The sequence below is a fragment of the Physeter macrocephalus genome, chromosome 9 (assembly GCF_002837175.3).
Source record: "Physeter macrocephalus isolate SW-GA chromosome 9, ASM283717v5, whole genome shotgun sequence".
In the NCBI taxonomy this organism is placed as follows: Eukaryota; Metazoa; Chordata; class Mammalia; order Artiodactyla; family Physeteridae; genus Physeter; species Physeter macrocephalus.
Genome location: NC_041222.1, coordinates 13,665,511 through 13,678,753, shown reverse-complemented (window position 1 = coordinate 13,678,753; position 13,243 = coordinate 13,665,511). Strand labels below are relative to the sequence as shown.

Below are 13,243 nucleotides of genomic sequence, written 5' to 3'. Positions count from 1 at the left end.
GCCTGTCTCCGCAACGGGAGAGGCCACAACAGTGAGAGGCCCGCGTACCGCAAAAAAAAAAAAAAAAAAAAAAAAAAAAAAAAAAAAAATCTCTATACCATTTCTATACCATATGCCAATAGTACCGTTATTCAAAATGTGATTTGTGTACTAACAGTATCAGCATTATCTGAGATCTAATTAGAAAAGCACATTCTTACTTCCCACCCCAAAACTACTGAACCAGAATTTCTGAGTTGGGGGCTGTGGAATCAAGCCACTTGCTCTCCAGGTGATTCTCAAGCACAGTCAAGTTCAAGAACTACTATAGTATCGCATAAAGTTCTGATTAGAGGAATTAACTCTGGGGTGGGGGTCTGGGAACAGTGTGAATGTATTCAAAGGAGAATTCTGCTAAAGCATTTCACTTTAATAGTTTTTACAAGAATATATTTATTCATTGACTGTGCAATTTAAAAATACAACAGAAGGTAAAATAATTTTTTTCAAGGATAATGTGCTTACAAAATATTTGCATAAAATATGACTCAGCCCCTGTTTATCAATGTCTCTCTCAAGTTGGAATGCCATTTTCCAGATGTAAATTCCATCCATCCGGTGCTAACCTTTGCCTTTTGGCTGAAAAACAACAAATGCTAGAAAGGAAAATTTTAAAGAATTTTGATGAGCTACTAAAGTTCTTCTTGAAGCACAGCTGGTAGGCAACCTGATACTGGAAGTAGCCGCCCCTGGACCAGGACTGCTCAGAATAATTGCTAAAGTAGGTGGTACATTCCATCTAAAATTAACAGGCATTGTGGACATAGTTCTGACCCATATGCAGTAGGAGGGGACTAGCCCTTGATTTGTTCTGGACAGTGTGCTACTATTAATACAATGTCAAAGGAACCTTCTTCCCTTACATTGGGTCAAGAGGATAAGGATACAGGCATACCTTGGAGATATTGTAGGTTAGGTTCCAGGCCAACGCAAAAAAGTCAATATTGCAATAAAGCTAGTCACATCATTGTTTTGTTTCACAGTGAATATAAAAGTTATATTTACACTACACTGTAGTCTATTAAAGTGTGCAATAGCACTGTGTCTAAAAAAAAAATACATACCTGTGGAAACAGAATGGTCCCTGCCATTCCAGTAAATACCAAATGTTGTGCACCATCAAGCCATCAGCCACTGCAGACCCTCCCCCTAACCTCCCCCGCACCACGGTGCACCCTGAGGGGAATTTAGGATGGAGAAAAACAGGAAATATTCTGTGCTCAGGACACTGGCCCTAGACAGATAAGATGCATATCTAAGGAATCATTTCAATGAGCCCAGACTCTTCCATCTTCCCATACATAGAAAGCACTTAAATCATTAACTTGAGATGTCTGTTTTTGTTATTAGCAGTAATCTTCTGATGTTCGATTACAAGGGTTTGTTCGGTTCCTTTTTTTTTCAGCAAAAACTCCTATGTATCCTGGCTCCTTCCTTACCTCTTCAGAACAGTTCCTCAGAGCCATCTGAGAGGCTGTCCCCGGGGCAGCCTCAGTAAGGTCTCCTAATAAATCTTAACTCGCAACTTTTAGGTTGTTCATTTTTCTTCAGTAGACATACCTTAATTTAAAAATACTTAAGTGCTAAAAAAATGCTAACCATCATCTGAGCCTTCAGTGAGTCATAACCTTTTTGCTGGTGGAGGATCTTGCCTCAGTGCTGATGGCTGCTGACTGATCAGAGTGGTGGTTCCTGAATGTGGAGGTGGCTTTGGCAATTTCTTAAAATAAAACAATGAAATTTGCTGCATCAATTGACTTTTTCTTTCACAAACGATTTCTCTGTAGCATGCAATGCTGTTAGATAGCATTTTACCCACAGTAGAACTGCAGCAATTCAGTTACATCTTCAGGGTCCACCTCTAATTCTAGCTCTCTTGTTATTTCCACCACCTCTGCAGTTTCTTCCTCCACTGAAGCCTTGAACCCCTCAAAGTCATCCATGAGGGCTGGAATCAACTTTTTCCAAACTCCTGTTCATGTTGATATTTTGACCTCTTCCCGTGAATCATGAATGTTCTTAAGGTTCACGAATGTTCTTAATGGCATCTAAAAATAGTGAATCCTTTCCAGAAGGTTTTCAACTGACTTTGCCCAGACCCATCAGTTATGGCTTTATGAGGTGTATTTCTCACATAATAAGACTTGAAAGTTGAAATTACTCCTTGATCCATGGGCTGCAGAATGGATGTTGTGTTAGCAGGCATGAAAACAACATGAATCTTATTGTACATCTCCATCAGAGCTCTTGGGTGACTGGGTGCATTGTCAAATGAGCATTAGTATAATATTTATTGTGAAAGGCATCTTTATTCCTAAGCAGTAGGTCTCAGAAGTGGGCTTCAAATATTCAGTAACCCATGTTGTAAACAAATGTGCTATCATCCAGGCTTTGTTGTTCTATTTCTAGAGCACAGGCAGAGTAGATTAGCACAATTCTTCAGGGCCCTAGGATTTTCAGCATGGTAAATGAGCAATGGCTTTAACCTTAAGTCACCAGCTGCATTAGCCCCTAACAAGAGAGCCAGCCTGTGTGCTGAAGCTTTGAAACCAGGCATTGACTTCTCCTCTCTAGCTACGAAAATCCTAGATAGTATCTTCTTCCAATAGAAGGCTATTTTGTCTACACTGAAAATCTGTTGTTTAGTCATCTCCATTAATTATCTTAGCTAGATCTTCTGGATAACTTGCTGCAGCTTCTACATCAGCACTTGCTGCTTCACCTTGTACTTTTATGCTACAAAGACAGCTTCTTAAACCTCAGGAACCAACCTCTGCTAGCTTCCAACTTTTCTTCTGTAGCTTCCTCATTTCTCTTAGCCTTCATAGAATTGCAGAGAGTTAGGTTCTTTCTCTAGCTTAGGTTTGGCTTAAGGGAATGTTGTGGCTGGTTTGATCTTCTATCTAGACCACTAAAACTTCCTCCATTTCAGCAACAAGACTGTTTTCACTTTCTTATGATTCATGTGTTCACTACGGTAGTGAATCTTCCTCCAAGGACTTATCCTTTGCATTCACAACTTGGCTAACTGTTTGGCACAAGAGGCCTAGCTTTCAGCCTATCTCAGCTTTTGACATGCCTTCCTCAGTAAGTTTGATCATTTCTAGCTTTTGATTTAAAGTGAGAGATGTTTGAATCTTCCTTTCACTTGAACACTTAGAGGCCACTGTAGGGTTTTAATTGGTCTGATTTCAATATTGTGTCTCAGGGACTAGGGAGACCCAAGAAGAGGGGAAAAGATGGGGGAACAATGGTTGGTGGACCAGTCAGACAACACACAACATTTATGGATTAAGTTCACCATCTTATATGGGCACAGTTCATGGTGCCCCAAAACAATTACAACAGTAACATCAAAGATCAGAGATCACCATAACGAATATAATAGTAATGAAAAAGTTCATTTCAAGAATTATCAAACTGTGACACAGAGACATGAAGTGAGCAAATGCTGTTGGAAAAAATGACATTAATAGACTTGCTCGACACAGGGTTTCCATAAACCTTCAATTAAAAAAAAATAAAAAAACACTACCTGCAACGTGCAATAAAGTGAAACACAATAAAGCAAGGTTTGCCTGTAGAGGGAAATGTTGTATAGGTTAATCTGAAGGCCCATTTGAGGAAAGGAAATAGAAGATGAAGAAAGAACCATACTGGGAAGGTACTTTTTTGCTCAGGGAGCAGTAAAATGCATGCACACCACTCTACCTAGTCCTTCTCTCATTCCAGATGCTCCACTACTCCTCTGAGATCTTCCCATGGCCCCTTGAGGAGCAGCTACTTGACTTAGCTCTCCAAACAGCACTAGAACATACCTTTGTGGACAAAATTTACCTAAACAAGATAATCATAATGCTTTTCTTTCTCTATAGCACCTCAGTTCTTCATTATGACACTATTTCCACTACACAAGTACAGGTCACAGGCCAGTTCTGACTTCCCTGGAGGGAGCTGTGTTTCCCTGGGCTTCATTACAGTTTAGAACCCATGTGGCCCTGCTGCCCTGGAGGTGCACACAGGTTAAATAAGACACCGTGGGATTTAGCCCCACCAGTAGGCAATAGGTTTGCAGTGAACTTGGGAAAATCCAATTGAGACTTATTAGTAGGGGAACTCTTCTCAGAAAGTTTCCTAAGGGGAATTTGAAGTGCCTTCAAAGTGAAATGATTCTATTTATGAGTAACAGTGCAGTATTGAGAGGTGGGGATGCTTCAGAGTACTCATAAAATGTCCAAAGAAAGTATTACTCTCAAGTTTAAGAAATTTACTCCATTTTATAAATTACAAATACTGTAAAGTTTCATACTCTGATGACATAATGATGGATACAGGTCACTATACATTTGTACAAACCCATAGAACGTGCAACACCAAGAGTGAACCCTAATGTAAACTATGGATTTGGGGTGACTATGATGTGTCAGTGTAGGTTCATCAACAAACGTACCATTCTGGTGGGAATGTCGATAATGGTAGAGGCTAAGGGGGCAAGAGCAGGGATTATATGGGAAATCTCTGTACCCTCCCCTAAATTTTGCTGTGAACCTAAAACTACTCTAAAGTCTTAATGAAAAAAAAAAGAACCAAGTTACCCATATTGAAGAATTAAGGACATAATAGAGACAATAAAATAAAATAATTAAAATGGGCAAAAGACTTGAATAGACATTTCTGTGAAGAAGATATACAAATGTCCAAAAAGTATATGAAAAGATGCTCAACATCACTAATCATTAGATAAATGCAAGTCAAAGCCACAATGAGATATCACCTCACCCCCATTAGGATGGTTAATATAAGAAAAACAAAAAACAAAATATACAAGTGTTGGCAAGGATGTGGGGAAATTGAACCCTCGTGCACTGTCGGTGGGAATGCTATATGGTGCAGCTGTATGGAAAACTTAACAACTACTATGGAGGTTTCTCAAAAAACTAAAAGTAGATCTACTATATGACCCAACAATCTCACTTGTGCATATATATCCAAAAGAACTGAAAGCAGGATCTCAGAGAGATACCTGCACACCCATGTTCACTGCAGCATTATTCACAATAGCCAAGAGGTGGAAGCCACCCAACTGTCCATCAATAGATGAATGGATAAAGAAAATGTGGTATATACATACAATGGAATATTTTTCAACGTCATTAAAAAAAGAAATTCTGTCACATGCTACAACATTGATGAAACTTGAGGACATTATACTGTGTGAAATAAGCCAGTCACAAAAATACAAATCCTGTCTGATTCCACTTATATGAGGCATCTAGTCAAATTCATAGAAACAGAAAGTAGAATCATGGTTGCCATGAGCTAGGAGGAGGAGAAATGGGGAGTTGTTTTTCAGTGTGTATAGAGTTTCAGTTTTGCAAGATGAAAAAGTCCTGGAGATGTGCTGCACAACAATGTGAATATACTTAACACTATGGTACTGTACGCTTGAAAATGGTTAAGATGGTAAATTTTATGTATGAGTTTTTTAACCACAATTAAATTTTTAATTTAATTAAAAATTAATAACAGTATTAAGTCTTCCAATCCATGAACATGAAATATTTTTCCATTTATTTAGGTCTTCTTTATTTTCTTTCAACAATTTTGTAGTTTTTAGTGTACAAGTCTTGTAATTCTTAAATCAAATTTATTCCTAAGTGTTTTACTCTTTTTGATGCTACTACAAATGGAATTGTTTTCTTAACTTCTTATTTGCATTGTCAACTGATATTGTATAGAAATATCACTGATTTTTGTGTGTTGATCTTGTAATATGGACCCGCCTATAACTAGCAAAAATATTGAATCAGTAATCAAAATTCTCACAACAAAGATAAACTCAGGACCAGAAACTTTACTGGTGAATTCTGCTAAACATTTAAAGAAGAATTAACACCAATGCTCTCAGACTTTTCCAAAAAACAGAAGAGGAAGAAACACTTCCTAAGTCATTCTATGAGGCCAGCATTACCCTTATACCAAAGCAAGACAAAGAAATCACCTAAAGGTTTGTTATCATCATGATGTATGGTAATACAAAAGCATTATTTATAATGTGAAGTGATTGTTCTGCCTTGGTTTTTAGATTTTTTCACACGTCTTTCCTGTTAGATTTTGGACTCCTTAAGGACAAAAAAACATGTTTTGCTTATGTGTGCGTCCTCCATGACACCCAAAAAAGCACCTCACACTCATTCAGTATTGAGTAAATATCTACTGAATCATTAAATTAATGAATAAATAAATTTAAATGTATTAGTATTTTTTAAATCACTTGAAAAGAAAAGTACAGACCAATATCCCAATATCTATTTGTCAAATAGAACTAGAGAATTGAGGAAAAGGCCTGAAGTAATCTGGTGGAGGTAAAGGCATACTGCTAACTCTGCCAAGTGAAAACAGATGGTTTCTTGTTTTCACATTTTGAGAGAGGGAGGGAGGGAGGAAGGAAGCCACCACTCTAATAAGGTCTAGAAAAGTAGCTGCAATTACAACCACCATAAAAATAAGTATATTTTAATTCATTTTCATTCCTCAAAACCTGTCAGTCTTCTGCACCTACCAATTTGGAAAGTTGAGGATGTGATAGAAATCACCACTCCTTGAATCTTCTAAGACTTTGATTTCCTTTTTTTTTTTTAATTGAAATATAGTTGTGTTAATTTCTGCTGTTCAGCAAAGTGGCTCAGTTATACATATATACACATTGTTTTTCATATTCTTTTCCATTATGGTTTATCACAGGATATTAAATATAGTTCCCTGTGCTATACAGTAGAACCTTGTTGTTTAGCCATTCTATATATACCAGTTTGTATCTGCTAATCCCAAACTCCCAATCCATCCCTCTCCCCTCTCTCCCCCTTGGCAACCACCAGTTTATTCTCTATGTCTGGGATTCTGTTTCTGTTTCATAAATAGGTTCATTTGTGTCATATTTTCAATTCCACATGTAAGTGAGATCATATGGTAGTTGTTTTTCTCTTTCTGACTTACTTCACTTAGCATGATAATCTCTAGATGCATCCATGTTGCTTCAAATGGCATTATTTTGTTCTTTTTTATGCCAAGCCTTTGATTTCTACGATTCCACCAGGAATGCAATATGGTCTTTTTTTTGGCTGCGTTGGGTCTTCGTTGCTGCGTGCTGGCTTTCTCCAGTTGCGGCGAGCAGGGGCTACTCTTTGTTGTGGTGTGCGGGCTTCTAATTGCAGTGGCTTCTCTTGTTGTGGAGCACGGGCTCTAGGCGCACGGGCTTCAATAGTTGCAGCACGTGGGCTCAGTAGTTTTGGCTTGCGGGCTCTAGAGCACAGGCTCAGTAGTTGTGGCACACGGGCTTCATTGCTCCGCGGCTTGTGGGATCTTCCCGGACCAGGGCTCGAACCCATGTCCCACGTGGGCTCAGTAGTTTTGGCTTGCGGGCTCTAGAGCACAGGCTCAGTAGTTGTGGCACACGGGCTTCATTGCTCCGCGGCTTGTGGGATCTTCCCGGACCAGGGCTCGAACCCATGTCCCCTGCATTGGCAGGCAGACTCCCAACCACTGTGCCACCAGGGAAGTCCTGCAATATGGTCTTTAATGTTATAATTTGGTAGCAAAGAGAAGTTCCAGGGGCCTCAGCTTGGATTTTCCTACTATAATGTTCCTTATTCCATAATTCATAGGGCCAACATGGGGATGTGCCACTTGTTGATAATATCTATTCCAAATATTACATGCAAACTGAGGAAATAACCACCGGGCTGTTTTCAGAGTTTCCATGTGTGAACTTTGAAGTGAATCTCAATCACCTGCGATTCATAGGCAGACTCACTGACATATATACTGCAGTGTCATTCTGGGTCTTTAGGAATTGGAGTAAGTTCTGCATGAATGTCCAAGAATCCAAAAGTGTTCCCATTTCACAGTACAGTCCTTTTGAAATCAAGATGTAGCAGGAAAAATAAAGGTCCCAAAGATGTCCACATCCAATCAGGATACAGAATCAGTGAATATGTTCGATTAGATGGCAAAGAAGATAAAGGTTGCAGATGTAATTAGGTTGTAATCAGCTAACCTTAACATAAAGAGATTATCTGTCTTGGTCCAATGTCATCACAAAGGTCCTTAAAACTGGAAGAAGGAGATGGAAGAGATAGTTAGAGAAAGAGATGTGATGACACAAGCAGGGTCAGAGTGATGCAGTATGAGGAAGATTGGACTCATCTTTGCTGGCCTTGGAGATGGAGGCAAGGGCCATGCATTAGTCTGTTCAGGCTGCCATAATAGAGTACCACAGACTGGGTGGCTTAGATAACAAAAATGTATTTTCTCATAGTTCTGGAGGCTGGAAGTCCCTGCCTCAGGTACGAAAGAGTGAGAGGATAGAGAGAGAAAAAAAGCAGTGGGGACTCTTCCCAAGCTCGTGGGACCACAGTTCCTCCAGTCAGGAAGAAGGTTCTCTTTCCTAAGGATTTTAGATGCCTGCCCAGACACCGCTGCTGGTGCTGCCACTGTCACCACAGGATTGCCTGGGAGTTTGGCCCAGAGATAATTTTTTTTAAATCAGGAAATTTCCTTTGCTCCCCATTTCTCCTTTTCAGACCACAAAAAGGGAGCTTCTCTTGGAGCTCCTTCTATCTTTCTCTCTGAACCCAGTGTGTAGGTTTGGGTTTCACGCTGCCCTTGAGTCTAGGCCAAGAGGTGCTGGATGGGTGGAGGAGAGAAAGAAAAAAAAAAAAAAATTCACCATCAGTTTGTTGGTACCTTGTGTTCTAGTTTCCTTCCCAGGTCTGTGTGCTACCATTTATTTTTCAGAGCCCTCAAATGACTGGTCCATGCATTCTACAGTTTTTAATTGCAGTCAGTGGGAAAAGCAGGGTAGAGTGGGCTTATTTCATCTTGATCAAAACTGGAATCTGTCTTCTGGCTTCTGCCCTCTCCCTGCTTTAGAGGTTGCTCCTTTTCAATGCCGCTTTGTTGGTTTTTCTCATTTGATGGGCTTTAAATATTAGTGTTCCTCTAGTTTCACTTAGGCAATTTTCTCACTGTATACTCTCTCCCTAGTTAAGTTAACCATGTTCAATACTTAAATTATTATATATATGCAAATATGTCACAAGTTTATATCTCCAGGCTGATCTTTCTTGTTAATTCCAAACTAGCATATCCAAGTGACTCCTTGATATCTCTTACATATCTCAAAATCATGACAAATTCCACACGTCTAAATTACAACTCATGGTTTACCCGTCAACCCCCAAACTTGGTCCTCTTCAAATATCCCCTGTGGCAGTTAATGACATATCAGCCTTCTTTGACACCTGGAAGTCACCTTTGACATCCTCATCTCTCTCACCGCAGGAATGGTCAAGTACCTACTTGAAGAGCCATCAAAAGTTTATTATATGCATATATGTATTCAACAGATATTCACTGAGCACTTGGTCCTTCAAAAAAAGTATGCACCGAATGTCTTCCCTGTGCCAGACCTTGCGCTAAGCTCTGGGTCTACAGAGGTAAATTAAATTGATACAGTCCTTGCCTCAATGAACCCACACACTAGTGAAAGAGATATTAAACAAGTAAACCCACAAATTATTATCAAATTTCAAATTGTGCTAAGTGCTTTTAATAAAAGAAGCAAGACACAGCACAACACTTTAATAGAACTAAAAGGAATTTGGGGTTCCCAGAGCAGAGGATGTAAATGGTGGGTAATCAGATTATGAAAGTCTGTGCATGTCATCTTAAGGACTTCAAGCTTAGGGTAATAAGAAGCCACTAAGGGATTTAAACGGGGAAGTGACATGATCTGATTTTTCTGAAGCATAAATATGCTCATATCATTCATTCAGGAACTGACTCTGTCAGAGGTGGTTTTACCTTCTCTGTCAAATATATTCCTCTTTTTAATGATACCTGACAAGGATCCCTTACCTGAGAATCTATAAAACTAATGATTGTAATTAGTACTGGTTGAGCTGGAATCTAACTCAAATTACAGAATGTACCATTTGCCAATAATGAACTTTAGTATTGTCTGTAATATATGAAACACATTTATATTTATATTCACTTGTTTTTCACAGTAACTTTATGTAACATATCACTGTAACTACTGTAACTACTGTAACTCCTAATCTCTTAGCCAAGAGCTACTAGGGAGATATCTGCCAGGGTTCCATCCTGGGTCCTCTTCTGACATCAGGATCATTTATAACCTACTTCAGTGACCCATGTCAATATGCTCAGTTCCCTGTGTCAAAGCTGATGTACTAATTACTAAGGGTGTTCAGTCTCTGTGTCTTCAAATTCTCATAGTTCATTCTTTGCAGTAAAGATTTCAGCTACTTCTGTAACTCTGGTTCTTCCTGTTTATATTTGGTACCACACATATTATAACTAAGTCTAGGAGGCAGACAATTCATTCTACTCTACTATAAAATCCAGCTCTGCTACTCTAATAAAAGCCTACCATCAAATGTCACGTCAAAATGATTTTGAAATTGCCAGGAAATGAGTGTGGTAGTTGGGTTGAAAAGGCCGAGATATCTAAGAGAAAAAAGAATTACTTCTAGGATGAAAGCTTCCTGGTCAGCTCTCCCCTACCATCCTAAAACCATTTACTCAGGGCTTGTTTCCATCCCCCACCTTCAAACATCTCTTGGCAACAACATCTGGCATCAAATTTGTCCCCTTGCTCCATCACCAGAATTTTGCCATGGGATTATTTCAAGTGTCTCTCTGTGTGGGCTACACATCCAGGAACATGTAATGGAAGCCGCAGATCCAAGGGAAGGGTCTAAGAGTTAAACAATCCAGAACTCAATGTCCAATACTAAAAGTTTTTAGGTCTTTCATATTTTGAAATTTTTCAAGTGGGTTAACTTTCCTCCACTCAAAACCCTCTCCCCTTCCCTCCTGTAGAAGTGGAGGTAGGCAAGTGAGAAGGTACACATGGAGGCAGAAAGAATGGGGGAAAAAACAAAACGAAAAGGAAAAACGGATAAATAAGAGCTATTCCCACTTTTCTTTTGGAATGATAGGTTTTCACTGGAAATAATGTCTCGCAATGTATGGTCATCTTATAACCTATTTCAGAGTTTCTTGGGGATCTATTGTAAGTGCAGATTATCAGAATAATCTGAAAATATTAGCTTTATTACTGAATCAGAACATCTGAGAGTAGGGACCCAGAATTTGCATTTTTAAGAAGCAATATTTTCATACAAATAAAAGATTTAAAACAACAAATGTAAATATTGTCTCTGTAATTGCTGGATATTAATAAAGCAATAGACCTCCTTGCCCACGCTGTTCCTTCTTCATAATTTTCACAAATGGTACTTACTTTTCAAATAGAGAAATTGGTTGAAAGCTGATAAATTTATTAGTTTACTGGATGACTGCTGTAAACAAAAGGTACAAAATAACAGGACCCCATGACTTTGTGAAGTCAATAATCCAGTGAAGAAAAAAAGACAAACACACATTAAAAAAAAGACCTTTCCCCACTAATTCCTTTCTATTTTCAAATATACTGTTCTTAAAAATTCCCTTCATTGTCATGCTACGTATGTAAATTGCCATCCTATTTTTGCTCTTTCTTTCACTGGTAAATTCCTTAGTTATATGGTTTATCTTACAATAGTTCAGTCTCCACTTCCTCATCACTATTTCAGTCATTATTATCATTTGTCTCCCAGTTCTTCATATTTAAAAACCTGGTCTAAATGGTTATGGTGAAAATAATAACGGTGTGAGCAATACCTTATACATGACCCTATAACAGTGGCATGATATTTGTCAAATACTTTTCATTATATTACATTATTATCTCGACCTCTTCCCCACTGTATTGCATATCCAGGCTATTAGCAAATACTGTCATTTTTTTTTTCTGTTTTAGTCATCAGACCTCCAGCAGCTTACAGTAAGGTACAAACATTATCAGTAACCCTGAATACTCTTTGAGTATTCTAGAGAACACTTGTCAGTACTACTGCCCTCTGCGGCACCTGAGCATGCAGTTTTTGCTTTTCTTCCTAAAAGTTCCATTTTTACTACATCCCAGAAGTTAGTTCTTACCCATTTGTTAGTTAAGAGATGATTTCTTAGGGATATCTCTGCTAGATTATATATTGAACAAATTTCCTACAAAAACTTTATTATATTATTGTAAGAGATGATTTCAAAGAAACAATTTTTCTGTGCTATTCTTAAGACTAGTAAAGAAAACACAATTTTTTTTAAACATCTTTATTGGAGTATAATTGCTTTAAATTGTTGTGTTAGTTTCTGCTGTATAACAAAGTGAATCAGCTGTATGTATACCTATATCCCCATACCCCTCCCTATTGCGTCTCCCTCCCACCCTCCCTATCCCACCCCTCTAGGTGGATACAAAGCACAGAGCTGATCTCCCTGTGCTATGTGGCTGCTTCCCACTAGCTATCTATTTTACATTTGGCAGTGTATATATGTCCATGACACTCTCTCACTTTGTCCCAGCTTACCCTTCCCCCTCCCCATATCCTCAATTCCATTCTCTACGTCTGCGTCTTTATTCCTGTCCTGCCCCTAGGTTCTTCAGAACCTTTTTTTTTTTTAGATTCCATATATATGTGTTAGCATATGGTATTTGTTTTTCTCTTTCTGACTTACTTCACTCTGTATTACAGACGCTAGGTCCATACACCTCACTACAAATAACTCAATTTCGTTTCATTTTATGGCTGAGTAATATTACACTGTATATAGGTGCCACATCTTCTTTATGCATTCATCTGTTGATGGACACTTAGGTTGCATCCATGTCCTAGCTATTGTAAATAATGCTACAATGAACATTGTGATACATGACTCTTTTCCATTCTGAGGGTTGTCTTTTCATCTTGTTTATGGTTTCCTTTGCTGTGCAAAAGCTTTTAAGTTTCATTAGGTCCCATTTGTTTATTTTGTTTTTATTACCATTTCTCTAGGAGGTGAGTCAAAAAGGATCTCACTGTGATTTATGTCATAGAGTGTTCTGCCTATGTTTTCCTCTAAGAGTTTGATAGTGTCTGGCCTTACATTTAGGTCTTTAATCCATTTTGAGTTTATTTTTGTTTATGGTGTTAAGGAGTGCTCTAATTTCATTATTTTAAATGTAGCTGTCCAGTTTTCCCAGCACCACTTACTGAAGAGGCTGTCTTTTCTCCATTGTATATTCTTGCTTCCTTTA

At 38.5% G+C, this 13,243-nt stretch overlaps 1 pseudogene; it reads left to right on the top strand.

The window, feature by feature from the left end:
• Positions 1 to 9,383: 9,383 nt before the first annotated feature.
• LOC102987794 (tricarboxylate transport protein, mitochondrial-like) overlaps positions 9,384 to 13,243 on the top strand; it is a 12,499-nt pseudogene continuing 8,639 nt past the window's right edge.